Source organism: Dreissena polymorpha, chromosome 15 (assembly GCF_020536995.1).
Source record: "Dreissena polymorpha isolate Duluth1 chromosome 15, UMN_Dpol_1.0, whole genome shotgun sequence".
Lineage (NCBI taxonomy): Eukaryota > Metazoa > Mollusca > Bivalvia > Myida > Dreissenidae > Dreissena > Dreissena polymorpha.
The window spans coordinates 20607475-20614073 of record NC_068369.1 but is presented as its reverse complement, the minus strand read 5'-3'; positions in this window follow the sequence as shown (position 1 = coordinate 20614073).

The window sequence follows — 6599 nt, the reverse complement described above, 5'->3', positions numbered from 1 at the left end:
TTTTAAAGAACTTTTACCCGGTAGATTATGAACAATTGATGCTATTAATAATAATCAAGAAACTACTTTAATAAATGTATATGGTCCAAACATAGATATTGTGAATAGATTTGAAATACAAGCAAATATTCGATACAAATTATATAATAGAAGATTATTTAAATACCATACTTAACCCAAATCTAGACAAAAAGAACGGCAAAAAGATACAAACTTACAGAAGTAACAAAATACATTCCATACTCGATTCATGCAATTTGATAGACATATAGCGTGCTCTTAACCTAGGACAAAAACGTTATACACGGCATTCAAGTGGAAAACCGATTATTTTTGTGTGGATTGGATTACTACCTCATATCCCAAAATATATTAAATAATATTAATAAAGCAAAAATAAAACCAGGATACATGACAGACCACTCTTTAATTGAAATAATTATTGACAAAAACTACAACAAAACGTACCTGGTTATTTTAAACAAAATAATGCCATGCATTTAAATGAAGACTATCAAAATCAAATTAAACAAGAAATTCAAAGTATAGTTGAAAACAACACGAACTGTAACCCAAATATGTGGGAACTTATAAAAGGAACAGTAAGGAAAATTAGTATAAAAAGTTTCTACACTGATACAAAACGAAACCAGAAAATATAGCTGAATATCATTAAGAAACTAGATTCACTAGAGAAAAAAATACAAACAGTGAACACGACGAAACAGTGTTTAAACTAGTTTAAGGAACTAAATGAGAGAACTAGAACATTATAAATGAGAAAATAAATGGCATGTAAGTAAGAGATATACCCATTGAGCATAATAAGAAAAATACTTTGCAAATCTTGATAAAAGACATTTTTTAACAAAAGAACTATTTTCAATCCTTTAGAGCGTTTCACAAGATAAGGGCACGAATACTCTTATTAATTAACATTTCTTTAACTTAAATATACAAAGACTTTCAAAAAACGAGCAACAATCGTGCGATTGCTTGCTCACAGAATATGAACATTTAAACGCATTTCAAGAGATGGATCATAATAAAAGTCCTGATTCAGACGGTTTATCTGCGGAATTTTACAAAGTATTTTGAGAGGTTATCAAAATACAATGCATTAATTCAATGAACCATTCATTTGTTAATGGACAATTAATCACACTTCAAAAACAAAGTATTTAGACTTATTCCTAAACCAGGAAAAAATCTTGATACACTTATAATTGGAAACCTATAAGTTTATCATATGTTTACTTTTAATTAACGACCAAAACGATCGCCAATAGAATTTAAAAACAAGATTCATTCGCAAAAACGTACGCACACTTTTTGAAACAATACATTACCTGAATAACAATAACAAGTCAGAACTACTTTCTTTGCCGAGTATGAAAAAGTCAGGACTAATTTCTTTGCCGAGTATGAAAAAGCATTCGACAGTTAAGATCATGGCATCATGTTAAAAAGTCTCAAACAATTCAAATTTAGAACTTAATTAATAAAATGGATTGAATTATTGTATCCTGGCATAAGTACCATAATTATTGATCACTGACATTATTCTGAACGTATCCCTATTCAAGAGGGGGCGGAGAGTAAACAAGGCTGTTCTTTGTCAACAACTATTTTTATATTAAGCCTAGAAATATTGTTTAACTTTATTGAACAAAATGAAGACATGAAAAGAATTCAAATAACGGATCAAGAAAGAAAACAAACGCCTTTTGCAGATGATACAACTTGACAGGGAGAACGCTTTATTCGTTTTCAACACTGATAAATACAATGCAATACTTCAGTGACGTATCTTTACTCAACTTAAAAACACAAAAATCCATCGTAAAGCGCGTTGGTTCACTGAAAAATACACAAATTATATTTAACATATAAATATGTGTTTCTTGGACCTCTAAAGTAGTTAAACACTGGGTTTTTAAAGATACATACGTTCAACCAAATATGCGATCCTTTAAAAATTGTTTAAAACAGTGGCACCACATTTTTTTTAAAAAACATTTATCGGAAAAGTCACTGTGGTTAAAACATTTGTCCTGTCAAAATTATGTATACATTGTCATCACTCCCAACCCCTAATCATGAAATATTAAAAACAAAGGAATCTATATTTCAATTTGTATGGAATTGTAGGCCTGAACAAATAAAACGACCAACTCTTGTTAAAACACTTAAACAGGGCGGGCTGAGACTCACCGATATTAAGATCTAATGCATGATAATAAGGCCAGTTTGATCAAAAGATAAACAGACATGAGCAACACAGGACAGCGGAAAATTTTAGAATGAACTCAATTAATATGGTGGAAATCTTGTCGTTGAATGTTCACTAAATGAAAAACAGATTCAATTTTTAAAATGTATTCCTAAGAGATGTCATTTTCTTTTATACCTAATGATAAAATATGACATTTCTGCAGTTAAATAACAGCAGTGAAAATAAAGAAATTATTCTTTCCACAGGTGAAAAGAACACATTTTCGGAACTCCTTGGTCTATGTTTAGATTGTCATAAAAAATGTTATGCATATTTTCTATGATCACGAGTGAATTAAAATCGACATTCCATCGAATTCAACAATTTTTTTTTCATTTTATGCTTTTTCACCGTTTATTTACATTTTAGAAGAGTTCAACTGGAGAATTTCGTTGGTATAATGACGTCATTTGGTTACACTAATGACGTCATTTTGAAATGTATTGAGGCAGGCCACAGGAGAAACTCCGAGAAAGGGTAACTTTTAAGCGAAAGACAAACAGCTTTTAAATATTTGCTTGAAAAAAGGGCATAAAAGAAACAGACAATTTGTTCATGATAGTGTAAAATCGTTTGTTATTTCACTCGTGATCATAGAAAAATAATATTTTCACTCGTGGCTGCGCTACTCGCGAAAATATATTTTCTATGATCGCTCGTGAAATAACAAACGATCTTACACTGACATGAACAAATATCCTCTATATCTCTTAGAACAAGATTAAATCAAACAAAATACAAGGACATGTCAATAAAACGATTATAAAAAATAACCAACATACCTTCTTTTACCTCAGCTAGTTTAATATGGGTATACAACTCTTAGAATACATATACTAATTTAGGACAAAACCTATTATACATTTGAAGCTTTGAAATAACCCCAACAGATTATCTTAAATATTACACACTTAACTAACGTATCCCAATTACTTGCAAAAAACGCCTATCTCAAATGGAAATTGCAAATTTCAATTATAACACAATACTTAAAAAGGTTAAACAAAACAGTGTGTAAATATATATATATAATCTGCTACAAACCTTTGAATACATTAAAACTAAACAAGAAAAGAAATGGGAAAAAATGATGTCCTCCTATGAAAAAAATTATTGACTGGAAACATGCTTATTTAGCACCATTTAAAGCCACCATAAATAATACTTTACGCAATTTTCAATACAAGATACAGTTTTCAATACAAGATACAGTGCATATTACCAACTACAGTAGTTCATATTTGAATAAATGTAATTTAACATCTTCAAGTCTCTGCGTTGATTTGCAAGTTGTTAGGAAACATTTATACATGTTTTATTTGAATGTAATTCTTTGCAACCCATATGGCGGGAGCTGACATTGTTATTAAATAGTAAACTATTACACATAGAACTGAATGAAAATAATAGTGTTTTTGGAACTAAAAAAGGAGGCACTCATAATCAAGTGATCAGCTTTATAATTATCCGTATTAAATCTACCATATTTAATACTTAATCAAAATCCGAAAAGCCAAGAATTGACACCTTTTAAAATGTTCTAAGAATGAAAATTATATAAGGAAAGCAAATTGCTTTTGACAATTATAAAATTGATGAACAGAAATAAAATAGCACGACTTTGCAAGAACTCATTAATAGAATCTTGCCAATTTCCCCTACATCTTAGGATGTTTTGTTTTAAACATTTTTAGTTATTTGTCTTCACTTTCCTCTTATTTTGTGACATTTTGTGAAAGAGGTCAAACATCTCGGGCCTTGTGTTTTTTTTTGTTAATTAATTATCAATCCTACCACTCTCGTATTTTTAAACGTTGTTCACAAACTAACATAACATCGTCTCAAAACTAAATACATTCTGGTAACACTATTTAGCAATATCATGTTAACACCTAAGCAAATAAAGTGGTTTTGTTAGCATATATCTTAAACACGTTCATGTGTATTCATATAAAATATATACGATACTTGAGTATATATAAGAGACCAAAATGTTTTGTTGCTTATTATGTTTATTCATGTTGTGAAAGAGATTTTGTTTTTGAAAATCATGAAAAAATTCAAATCGTTGACCAATGGCACTTGGGAAATCGTGACGATTAAGCCGCACTGAATGTTTGCCTTTATTATTTTAATGTTCGATTCCTACTTTTATGCATTGTCATGGGAGATATTATCGATGTCAGAAATCATTAAGTTCTAGTGTAAACCCGCTTGCAATCAGTAAACATTAATTACTAGAAAGAGGTGTTCTAAAAACGATCCTCGATCACAACAAACAGAGACATTTATAGCACGGATGAACGTAGCAAGTAAGTCATGTTTGCTTCGATTAAGAGTTGTATGTTATAGTATGTTAGTATGTTTCTTTTTAAATATATATTTGCCATTGATTTCCCAAATGCCATTGGTCAACGATTTGAATATCAATATTTTAATAACACAAAATAAAACATGCATTTCAGATATTGAGCTAATTTGTGAGCATGTGAGTCAACCTATATGACCTACATATGAGGTGATAAATTCGTTCCGGTCCATTGATTTTTGGCGAAGTTATGGGCCTTGGACTTAGATGTTTTTCTATAAGAACAGTTATCTGAGGATTTTTACACAAAGCTTTCAGATATTGAGCTCATTTTTGACGATGCTGGAACAGCAGCGTCCAAGGTTTGATAACCAGTAAAAAAAATCTTAACAATTGCGACCTATGTAAAAGACCGAGCCAGTCCGATTGAGATAACTCGTTACTTCCCTTGGCATTCACCACTGCGTAGGAGATTGCTCGTTGATTTTCATTGATAACATTCTCCTAGCAGAGTTGTCGTTCGTGTTGATAAAGGTAAATATTAATAGAACAGCATATCCTGGGAAAACAGATTCAATAAGTGTATCAGAACGTTAATTTCAAATAAGTAATTTTACATCCATTTTATTTTTATAGACCAATGAAACAACTATATATTTTCTCTATTTTGTTTGATATTTGTTCTCGATTTAGTAAATAAATTGCGAATAAAAACATGTAAAATTAACTTTGTACGTGATCACAAAACTAAAGAATGCGAACGATTTCGAACCTGCAAATTGTAAACGCTGCACTGCTATGATATATATAGATAAAACAACATTTCTTTGAATAATTGTCCGTCCCGCTAGCGCAGTGGTAAGGACGTTCGCCTTTTCACCTTTACGACACCGGTTCGATTCCCGCTCCCGGCGCAATGTTATATTTTGTATGGTTTGTGGTCACCATTCCTGACAGTTGTCTTTTTCCGGAAAATCTCATCCCCCCGCAGCATTTGACCATATAAAAAATTAAAAAGTATTTCAGTACAAAACAAATGGCTGGAAATTGCAGCTATCATTCAAAATTCGTCCCAACTGTCGTCAATCTAATCTTATTAGGTAGGAGTGCTGGACACACTCCGGGTCCCAACATTATGCAGCCTCAGCGCGGAGGTAACTCATTACCTTGGAAAAACACGAATACACACACTGGGTGCAGCCTAGGCGCGTATAGACTCAAACAAGGCAACAAACTCAAGTGCGGGCACAATCATTTAAAATTTACATATTGAATACGATATTCTAACAGAAATTACACAACCACCTAAGTGTACATACCATGTTTGATATTTCGTTCGATTGTTAGATTTCAGCATATACATGTATAAGGTCATTTCGCTATTAGTTAACTTATCCATATGTTCGTGGGCGAACTCGGATAGTCAAGTGCTCATACGATTGAGCTCACATGGTCCGGCTATGTGCTCATACCTACTTTCGAGAATCATCATGAATGTATTGCCATACTTAATTAACAAGAATGTGACCCGCCTCCCAGTTTCGCTCAATGGGTCAAGTTACCCACGGGTACTACTTCCCCGTACCCCTAAACTTTTTTCGTACCAAAAATGTTTCGTACGCAAATATTTTTCGTACCGAATTTTTTTTCGTTCCCAAAATTTTCGTACCCAATTTTTTTATCGTACCCAAATGGTTGTATCAACAAACACACTTGTGGTGATATAGATAAACTTAAATTGATGTTTTATATCCATCCTCTTCAAAAGCATCGTCACACCAGTACTGCCAGTACTCTTATTTGAGTATGTGAGTCAACCTACATGAGCTGCAGACGATGTGTGAAATTCGTTCCGGTCCATTGATTTTCGGCGATGTTATCGGTCTTGGACTTACAAAGATTCTCTCTGTTAAACGTTTTCCGATTTTTTGCCGATTTTTTTACGCAACTCTTTCAGTTATATTGAGCTCATGTTTGGTATGCGATTCTACCTAAATGACCTACATATTCAGTGTG